The sequence below is a fragment of the Abramis brama genome (genome assembly GCF_963993115.1).
Source record: "Abramis brama genome assembly, chromosome: 12".
NCBI classification, from domain to species: Eukaryota; Metazoa; Chordata; class Actinopteri; order Cypriniformes; family Leuciscidae; genus Abramis; species Abramis brama.
Genome location: NC_139974.1, coordinates 13174034 through 13184783, shown reverse-complemented (window position 1 = coordinate 13184783; position 10750 = coordinate 13174034). Strand labels below are relative to the sequence as shown.

At 35.6% G+C, this 10750-nt stretch overlaps 1 gene segment (V, D, J or C); it reads right to left on the bottom strand.

The window, feature by feature from the left end:
* Positions 1-2148: 2148 nt before the first annotated feature.
* Positions 2149-6418, bottom strand: LOC311094167 (immunoglobulin kappa variable 1-27-like). The segment is given in 2 exons: positions 6083-6418; positions 2149-4007 (listed from the first exon to the last, which is right to left on the bottom strand).
* Positions 6419-10750: the final 4332 nt, after the last annotated feature.

Below are 10750 nucleotides of genomic sequence, written 5' to 3'. Positions count from 1 at the left end.
CTTAATATGAAATAAATGTATTTTAAATACATTATTGGTGTTTTTCACAAATGTAATATTTTACTCTTGATATTTTCTTATGTTAAAACAAAGTAAATCATCTTCATTTTCGTGCTGCATAAAATACAAAATTATTTTCTTAATAAACTCTGAATATATTTTTAAATCAGAATAGATAAAAATGTAATATACATTTTAGTCTGATATGTTATGTTTTTTTTTATATATATATTTATAAGTACTGAATATATTAATGTTATTACTCCAGATTAGACTAAAATCAGAATAATATGATTCAGTAAAATGTGTTTTTACAGGCTGTTGCTCTTCAGATCTGCTTGATTAACTCTGAATCTCTTAAAGGGAAGTGAAAGACTGATAGAGCTGTTTGTAAAGAAGAATGAAACTCTCTCTCTCTCTCTCTCTCCCTCTCTCTCCTCCCTCTCTCTCCCCCCCCCCCCCCCCCCCCCCCCCCCCCCCTCTCTCTCTCTCTCTCCCTCTCTCTCCCTCTCTCTCTCATCACTCTCTCTCTCTCTCTCTCTCTCTCCCCCCCCCCCCCCTCTCTCTCTCTCTCTCTCCCCCTCTCTCCCCCCCTCTCTCACTCTCTCCTCTCTCTCTCTCTCTCTCCCTCTCCTCCCTCTCTCTCTCTCTCTCTCTCTCTCTCTCTCTCCCTCTCTCTCTCTCTCTCTCTCTCTCTCCCCTCTCTCTCTCTCTCTCTCTCTCCCTCTCTCCCTCTCTCTCTCTCTCTCTCTCTAGCTGCCACTCCTCCCACCCTCACGGTCCTGCCCCCCTCCAGAGGTGAGCTGCAGCAGGGTAAGGCTACAGTGCTGTGTTTGGGCAGTAAGGGATTCCCCTCTGACTGGAAGCTGAGCTGGAAGGTGGATGGCAGTAGCAGGAGCTCTGCTGTGAATCTGAGTCCCAGTGTTCTGCAGAAGGATGGACTGTACAGCTGGAGCAGCAGCCTGAGTCTCACTGAGAGTGAGTGGAGCAGAGCAACAACCATCAGCTGTGACGCCACACACACATCCAGAAAGCAGTGACCGAGAGCCTGAACACACAGCAGTGTGATGCTGACCAGTGAAACACACACACACATCAAAGACGTAGATAGCATGCATTCATTCATTCACACACACACACACACACAACACACACACACACGCACACACACACACACACACACACACACACACACACAAACTTACATAGGACTGTCCTAAATCAGTCAATGCTCAACAATGAATCTTTCGTTCTGTTAGTATAATGTTCAGATATTCTCAGCTGTTGTAACAGCAATGCTTTGTTGTTTTATTGCTGCCAAATAAAAGCATTTTGACTCAAATATGGTGTTGACTTTCTTGCTGTATTATAAAACAACCTACAATATGAAATCCCACTTTTTATTGATTTTTTTGGGGGGATGTCCATTGCGATTACTGTGATGAACATGGATATTAAAATAATATTTTAATACAAAAATATTGATTACAGTAAAAGAGATATTTATGAGAATATGGCATCTTAATCGTATATCTAATGAAATAAAATATTTTAGCCATTTAATTTATAAAAATGTATATATTAAAAAAACTCTAAACTAAGGTATTTGAGAAATCCTTTATTTTAATTTTACATGAAATAGGAAAAAGGGTCTGAATTCTGACTCTCAAGATTTATGCATTTACAGTTTTTTTTTCAATCGCTAACAAGCGCTTACCCATACTTCAGATACTTTTTCTAAACTCTTAACACAGACTCAAACCTACAAAACACAATTGGCCAAATGGATAATTTTCTTCTCAAAAACACATTTTGTTAAATATATACTAACTCTTCATTTCAAAATAGAACACGTTTATCTGCACACACTAACTTTACCAAAACACTGGAAATATGACTCAAAATGAAATTATTCTGTCAAAGAATAACACTTGTTTTCACTTCACAAGGTACATGCAGTCAATCAAAGTACACCAGGTTTCAAAATACTGGCTATTGTTGACATTACAAAAACTGCATAGACTTTTATGTTTCAGTTTTACAGGTATTTGCATGCAAAACATGCAATCCACCGTTTTACACTAAATTTCTTGGTTGGGAACTGTATGTCCGCATGTACAGTACTGTTCACATTCAAAAACATTCCAGTAAAAAGCAAATCAGTTTTTATTCCTTTACTGTTTACTACAGGAGGTACAGTAGAAACATGGTTTGATAGAACAGAAAAAGTTTTACAGTATTGCTTACAGTGAACAAAATATCCATGAAACACACAAGAGCATTCTGAACAAAAAAACAACAGCAACCGGTTCATGAGGGGCCTGGTTGGCCTCCAATTCCATAACTCTCAAAACAAAGTTTATGTAAATCATGTCATTACTGTATACCATACTGTACTGTAACCTATTACTGTGTAGGTTACCTACTTGCAAAGTGCAAAGCTTATAGAACTGGACACTGAATTGAATATACAGTACACTAAACCTGGACATATTGTCGTTGTAACTCCTTGACTCTCTCACTGATATATTGTTTTTGAACTGATATCATTGCAGAAGCAGAGGTTTTTATACTGTATCTAAGGTTTGGAATATTGTTTTTGCTATTGTGGGATGTTGTGTGTTAACATTTGTAAATACAACAAAAACAATCCATAATTTTGTTGGGAGGTATAGCTTGTCTGTTAAGAAAATGTAAGCATTATGGAAATGTGTTCACTGACTGCATATTGTGTGAAAACGACAAGAAATGTGTGAATGGTATGGCCACAAAAGACCGATGCTGTGCTAATTGTGTTTAGAGTTTTGAAAATGTGACAACTGGTTGGACAAACGCTTGTTAGCAACTGAAAAAAACTGTGATAAATAAATAATGTAATAAAAAAATTAAGGCAAGGCACAAGAGTAATAAAATAATAAAGAACTAATAGATTTCATCATACATGAAGAATCACAAACATTGTTAACTAGTTTTCTGAAATTATATGTTAAAATATACAAATGAGGCATTTTCTAATAAATATGCACTAATTTGCATTTATTGCAACAGAACAGAAATCTGAACACTGGATAAAGCAGCTTCAAAAGTTTGTGTGTCAGATTTTGTTGACATATTAGAGTCAAGAGTTTGTATGGAGGGGATTTTAGAAATCTATTTTTATCATTTTAAAAATCAACAGCCAGAAAGGAAAACACACCATATCTTTAGGAATAAAATGAAAATCAGGCAGTAAGTTCTTTACTGAAGTGAAGATTTTCTGGCTCAGCATGAGATAAAATCACTTTGGCTTTTAAAGATATGAATAATCTACAGACACAAATAAATGTGCAATAAATGTTTTTGCATGTGTCTTGCCTTAACTTTATCTCAGAGTCATAGACAGAATGTGTAGATTGATAACCTATTCTGTTCACACTGAAAAATGATCATTTAATGTAAATGAGTTTATTTAGTGCGTGAGTAAATTCACTGTGCCGTCTGACTGAGGGAAGTTTCTGTACAATGCCGTTTCGCTGTATGAATACTGATCCAGAATAAAACACCATAATAAAGGAACAAAATAAAGTGAAAAAAATGTTGAGTATATAAGAAAATCTTTTTTTAAACTTTAACTGTTGCTCAGCTGTTGTACAAGGCAACTAGTCTGAAATGATTCTCATGTTCTCTGTAGCGTCTGACTGAGAGAGGTTTTTGTACGATGTTGTTTCACTGTGTGCACACTCCACCACTGTAATACCCCATACAGTAATAATCTCCTGCATCCTCAGGCTGGACTCCACGTATGTTCAGTGTAAAATCAGGTTCATATCCACTTCCACTGAACCGATCTGGGACTCCAGATTCAAGTTCACTTGCTTCATAGATCAGGAGTTTAGGAGCTTCTCCAGGTTTCTGCAGATACCAGCTCATGTAATCACCAACTCCACTGGTCCCAGTGCAGCTTATAGAGACTGAATCTCCTGCTGTAACACACAGAGACTCAGGAGTCTGGACCTCTTGATGAGACACTGAGAGAGAGATAAAAGAAAGATGTGTTGTTATATTTAAATACAAATAATGAGTTATTTATGTCCTTTATGAAAACATTTGTATTTAAAAATGAAAACAAAGCACAAGAGAACCAAAGCTTTACAAAATGAATACCAAACTCTACTAATTAAGGAACAAAAATGTAACCTTTAGCAAGCAGAGTCAGTGTAGCCAGAATTAGAAGAGCCATTATTGTTTGGTGTGTCAGTGACTCTGGCGGGACTGAACACACACTGATCATGAGGAGTTTTGTGAGTGTAAACATGCAAAACACTCTCCACTCAACAGACTCCCGTCAAATACACATTACTCCAGTTTAGACTAAAATCTGAATAATATGATTCAGTAAAATGTGTTTTTTTTACGGGCTGTTGCTCTTCAGATCTGCTTGATTAACTCTGAATCTGAAAAAGGAAGTGAAAGACTTGACCCGAAACTCATTTTTAAAAAACATTTTAAAAATTGAGTGTTCCTCAGAGGGGTCACACACACACACACACACACACACACACACACACACACACACACACACACACACACACAAAAAGTAATGGATTCGAAGAGTTTTGTGGTTGAAATTTAAAAAAGTAACAAATCCTTCCCTCGCGGATCAATTTAACCCCCTTAGGAATTAATGGAATGTGAGGAATGATTCAGTAGAAAAACCTAAAAATGCTCAAAATTCAAACTAAAAATACTAAAACTTTACCAAAGATTATTTTATAATGTCTACATAATGCACTCTGGAGAGAAACTGACTTCAGGATCCAGCAAAAACAGCTCATTTGCTGTTCATATATAGAGCTATAAGACCATCTAGTGGCAAGAGTCATGAAATATTGTTATATTATTCAAGAGGTCGGCAAAGACTCCCAATGTAAGATATTTGAGCTGAATTCAAAGGGTTATGAGTGAATTTGTGAGTTATTTTGAATTTAACTTGAAAGAACGTGAGGAATGTGCTTGAATTACTATTTATTTATTATTAATTGATCAAATCTAGTAATTTAAAGGTAAATCAAAAAAATAAAATAAAAATAGAACAAATATTATCAAAATGAAATAAGCTTTCTGGGAAAAAAAAAAAAAAAAAAAGTATAATTTTAGGCTGGGCTTCGTTGTTACATAAAGTTACATCACACCCCGGTGGATATCATAATTTTATCTCACCCCAGGGTATGTTACAACTGACCCGGACTGTGGGGTGAATTGTAAAAAAAATTGAAACACATCTTACAAGAAAACATTTCAAATTCACACCGTTGCCATATTGGCCTATATTGATCTATCCAACACTCAGTTAAAATTAAGTACAATTAATTGTATTCAGTTGTGTTGTAGGCACTAAAGGTACTTTTTACTTCTATACCGAACAGCCTCTTTTAAAAACGAATCAAAATTAAAAAATGTAATATGACTACAGCATCTATTTTGAATAAAAGACACGTCCACTGAAGAGCTTTACATCTGCTTGTCCACCACTAGATGTCGCCATTAGACACTGATGTCACCAGAAATCCAACAGAACAAGCATCCCACATCCACGTTGGCAAAAATGGGCCTGGATCTCCTGTATGAACGTGTCATACTTCCATATTTTCAAGGCTCGTTGGTCTAGGGGTATGATTCTCGCTTAGGGTGCGAGAGGTCCCGGGTTCAAATCCCGGACGAGCCCAATCTTTTTAAAGGCTTTAGAATCTTGTAACTAACAAAACTTTAGGCTACATTAACTATTTATATGCAAAGGTTGTCTACTGAGTTCTACATGCTGTACAGTCGGTCCAGTGTTTTCCAACAGCGAAATAATTATCTCACAATTATCTTACAATAATGATATATATATATTTTTTTTTTTTCTGAGGACATGAACCTCTCTTAAAGTCAACATGAAATAAAAATGTATGGACTATTGCAGTATTTAACATCATTTAACAAAAAATAATAAAAAAAAAAAAAATCATGTTTAATCAAAATAACTTCCCTCCCTCTTGCAATGACATCGCCTCTCTTCTCTCATGAACACCCATTCGTCACTTATCTTACGGATACTTACCAGCATCTTCAAGCTGGACATCACTGATGGTCAGAGTGAAATCAAGACCGTTTCCTCCAGAGTGAAAACTGCCTCCACCGCTCATTCTAGATGGAGCACTTGAGGGTTTCATTGTTGTGTAATGAGTTTAGGGGGTTCCTCTGGCTTCTGAATGTATACAAGATGTAGTAATCTTTGGATATTGATCCAGTTGGATGCCTATAAACTACAGTGTTGACCTTACAATCAATAGAGACTGTTTGACCAAGCTGAACTGAGTTAAACTCAGGTTGAGTCACAACGACCTGTCCCGAAGAGCCTGTGAGACAAAGAAAACTCAAATTCAAATCACATAATGCATGAGAAAAATAAATAAATAATAATATATATGTATAGGCCTATGTATATGTGTGTGTGAAGTAAAATGCCCAAATGAAGAGGATCTTGTATGTTAAAGCCGTTCACAGGACTGTAAACCCTTCAGAGCACTGAAGCATGAGCTGATGTAAAAATGTATTTATTAAAAAAAACTCTAAACTAAGGTATTTGAGAAATCTTTTATACTAATTTTACATGAAATAGGAAAAAGGGTCTGAATTCTGACTGTCAAGATTTATGCATTTAAACAGGATGAATGAAAAAATGAAGGCAATGCACAAGAGATGAATAGGGTAAAAAAATAAATAAAGAACTAATAGATTTCATCATACTTCCCCAGTTGATTGATTACATGAAGAATCACAAACATTAAAAAAAAAAAAAACTAAGTGGACTCGTCTTAGAGATAGTTAAAGCATGTCTGGATGCATTGTTTTGGAATAAAGCAAATAGAGATTCAGTTGAACTGCAGACAGCTTGATATTTATTTATTTATTTTTACCTTGCTTAAGGTGTAAAAGATCTCTGATCCTCTAAACAGGTCTGTAAAATGATTATAAGAATATGAGTTTTAACTAAGAGGCTGGAATATATAAGATACATAAAAAAGATATATTAACAGTTTCCCAGTATCCACTAATAATGTTATTATAGTGAAATATGGTGGTATGAGGGACTGATGTAAAATCTTAATTTTCATATGTGTTGATCACAGTGAGCTTTCTTTCATATTAATCTATTTTATTGTTATTATAATTTGTAATTCATATGTAATTCATGTTTGAGACATTCTGATGGTTTTTTTATATAAAATATGTAGAATGTGTTGATGAGTGTGTGACTATGAACATCAACAGTTCATAAACCGTCTGTGTCTCTGAGTGTTTGAGTGTAAAGTCAGTGAGGTGAATAATGATCTTCAACTTCAACATCTGCAGAAGTCTCAGCCAAGGAGGTTTTTGTATGATGCTTTTACACTGTGTGAACGCCCAGTCTGTGTTTTTAAAGTCTTCTGTCCTACTGTATTTACTCTGACAGTAATAAACTCCTGAATCTTCAGGCTGGACTCCACTGATAGTCAGAGTAAAATCCATGTGGTCTCCACTTTCACTGCCGCTGAATCTAGAAGAAACACCTGAAGCTCTCTCTGATGTGTAATAGATCAGGAGTTTAGGAACTTCTCCAGGAATCTGATGGTACCAGGACATGCAATACAGGGTGGTCTTTGGTTTAGCACAGTTTACTGCTGGTTTATGATTACAGAGAATAGAGACAGTCTGATCAGTCTGCACTGTTTGAGCTTCAGATTGAGTCAGAGTTTGTCCCACAGAACCTGAAGAGAGAGAATAAAATGCATAAAATGAAGTCTAAATCTTGATCTGAGCATCTGTGGACTTGTTGATTTCTTCATTTCTGGCTTTAGGCCTGAATCTAATTATATTAATTTCTACATACTTACTCCATATGCAGGTTGTGAGTGTCCAAATAATGACGGCTATTAAAGTCATGTTTGCTTTTGGATCTGTTATCATGAAGAAGAGCTGTCAGTCATAAAACCATAAACTCACATATAAAGACGTCCAGTGCACTGAAGCGTGCAGCTCATATGCAAAGTGTCTTCAATGTAAATGTCCTTTCTGAGAACAAGAAGCTCTTACTGTCAAGAAACATATTTCAGGTGGTAAACAGAGACAGATCTTTTCTTTTTCTTGAACATCTTAAAAAGTCGAATGATCTCAGTTGCTGACAAATAAAAGTAATAATAAATTTAACTGTTTCACTCTTGTTCTGCTGTTACACTGCAGGCTTGAGCAGTGTAGAGTTATTGTGCAGTTGAGTTCAACTTTTAACCCTTGTGTGGTGTTCATATTTTTGTTACTCAGCCAGTGTTCGTGGGTCTGGTGGACCCGCTGCATTTTTGGGTTTTTAATTCAACACAATCAACATTTTATGTAAAAATACTCAACAGATGTTTACTTCATCACAATTACAAGCAATATAAACAAATATAAAGCATATGGTTAATATTTCTACCTTTGTTTACGCGGACTCTCCATAGGCGTAATGGTTTTTCTAATGTACAAACTGTATAATCTATCCCCCTACACTAACCCTACCCTTAAACCTACCAATCACAGAAAACTTTTGGCATTTTTTGAATTTCAAAAAACACCATTTAGTATGTTTTTTTAAGCGTTTGGTTTATGAGGACACAGGGGTGTACAGTGTGTGGTCATTGAAAATGTTTTCATATATATTCTTCACAGAAAATGAGCCACGGCCAATGAGTCTGAGTTTGAAAAAATAATGAATCGTATCATTTTTCTTTTGATAAAAAATGAAAACGGGTCCTACAGACCCGAACACCATACAAGTGTTAAATGGTTTTAATTACAATAAGGAGCAATAATTCGATTTTTCATTATTATTTCACTCAAATGCTAATTAACTCTGTACAACAATTACTTTATAAAATTATAAAATGTATAATATTGTTGCTGTCGGGCAGAAGCTCCATATTTCGTCATTTGTCATTTTCGTCATACATCATTATTTGTCACACTTTACGGTTGTCTGTGCTTTGCAAATATTTAACAAATGAAAAGTATTGACAAGAGTTTGTGCCTAAACCTCAGTGATTTTGGTCCATCTCTGCTTGTTTTCATGGGTAAATAAAGAACTGGTTCTTTGAATAAGTGCAGCAGTGTTTTCTTTACTAAAAACACTATATAAATGCTGATGTTTTATGTATTTTTGAGGTGCGGTGAAGAGTGTAGTCAAAAATGTATTTTGCCTGTCACAAATTCACAAGTAAATCCGGCTCTGACCGTCTATTCTGAATAAAAGACGTGTAGCAACTCATAATGTAATAACAAAGCATAATGTAATAAAAAAGCATAATGTATTATGGTATGACATTATTAATGTAATAAACGGTTTATAATGTAAAAGTTTTAGGTGCTGAGCTATGTATCAAATCAAAAATGCAAGAAAGGTCTGCACTCTAAAAATCTTTTATTAAAGACAGGAGATAAAGTTGACATAAGTTTCTGCTCTTTGCCTTCGTCAGTGTCAGTGAGCAAGCAGAGTCAGTGTAGCCAGAATTAGAAGAGCCATTATTGTTTGGTGTGTCAGTGACTCTGGCGGGACTGAACACACACTGATCATGAGGAGTTTTGTGAGTGTAAACATGCAAAACACTCTCCACTCAACAGACTCCTGTCAAACACACATTCAGTTTCCTCCTGGATTTACATGGCAAGGCAAGGCAAGGCAAGGCAAGTTTATTTATATAGCACATTTCAAAAATAATGAGTTGAATGACTTCTCTGGAGTCTGTATTTGATATCTGAATGCAGTAACAGTGCTCGCTCATTTAATCCGGCTTCCAGAAATGAAATGGGGACATGTTTTGTGTTTGAGAAAGGTCTTCAACGTGTTAAAACACATAGGGGTCATTGAAGTCTATAGTTTAAGGGACCATTTCTCAGTTAAAGCCTATATTTTCCATTTAGACTAAAGTGTCCTATCCTGAGAGAAAGAACTTGTTATCTTGATGTTTTGAGATGAGACTCCTGTTTATAGTTAGAGCCTGGCCAAATCCAACCTTGGAAAAGATGTGTGTCGGTGTGTGTGTTAGTCTTCTTGCTTACAGGTTAAGGAACCACTGGCATTATTGGAGATTGACTGAGTTGTTGTTCGGGACATGCTGGCACCCAGCAACCCAAATCTGCGACATGGAAGGTCACGACGTGCCTAACTTCAGGGTCCGAGTGTCAGCTGCATAATCTATGGAGATATGCTTCTGTCTATCTGTATATGTGTGGAAAATTACTAAGTTTATCAATTTCTTAGCCAATGAGAATCATTCAACCTGAAGCAAGGACGTAGCTTAGACCTTGGTGAAGGGTATAACTGCTGTGATCTTTGTAACTGTAAGCGGGGCGGCCTACGAACTCCTGTGTGAGTCTTGAAGCTGACTTCTGCTGATGAAACTGCAAACTATCTTCAGTAAAACTTTTCTTCATTTTTTTTTATAATTCTGACTCTTCTTTCAAACATCTGGTCCTTGGGTCCTAAACTGTTAACCCCTAACAACCTTAATATTTCATTAAAGAAAACTAAAACATGTAAAACATAAAACATAAATCTACAGGAAATGAATGATGTACATGTATTTATCAATATCATTAGTAATATTGTATTGCTTGTATTTTTATATTTTATATTTAGTATAAGTATTCTGATTAAACAATAAAAAAGTAATTTTGCTGCTGTATCTTACATAAATGTTTATTATAGGAGACAAAG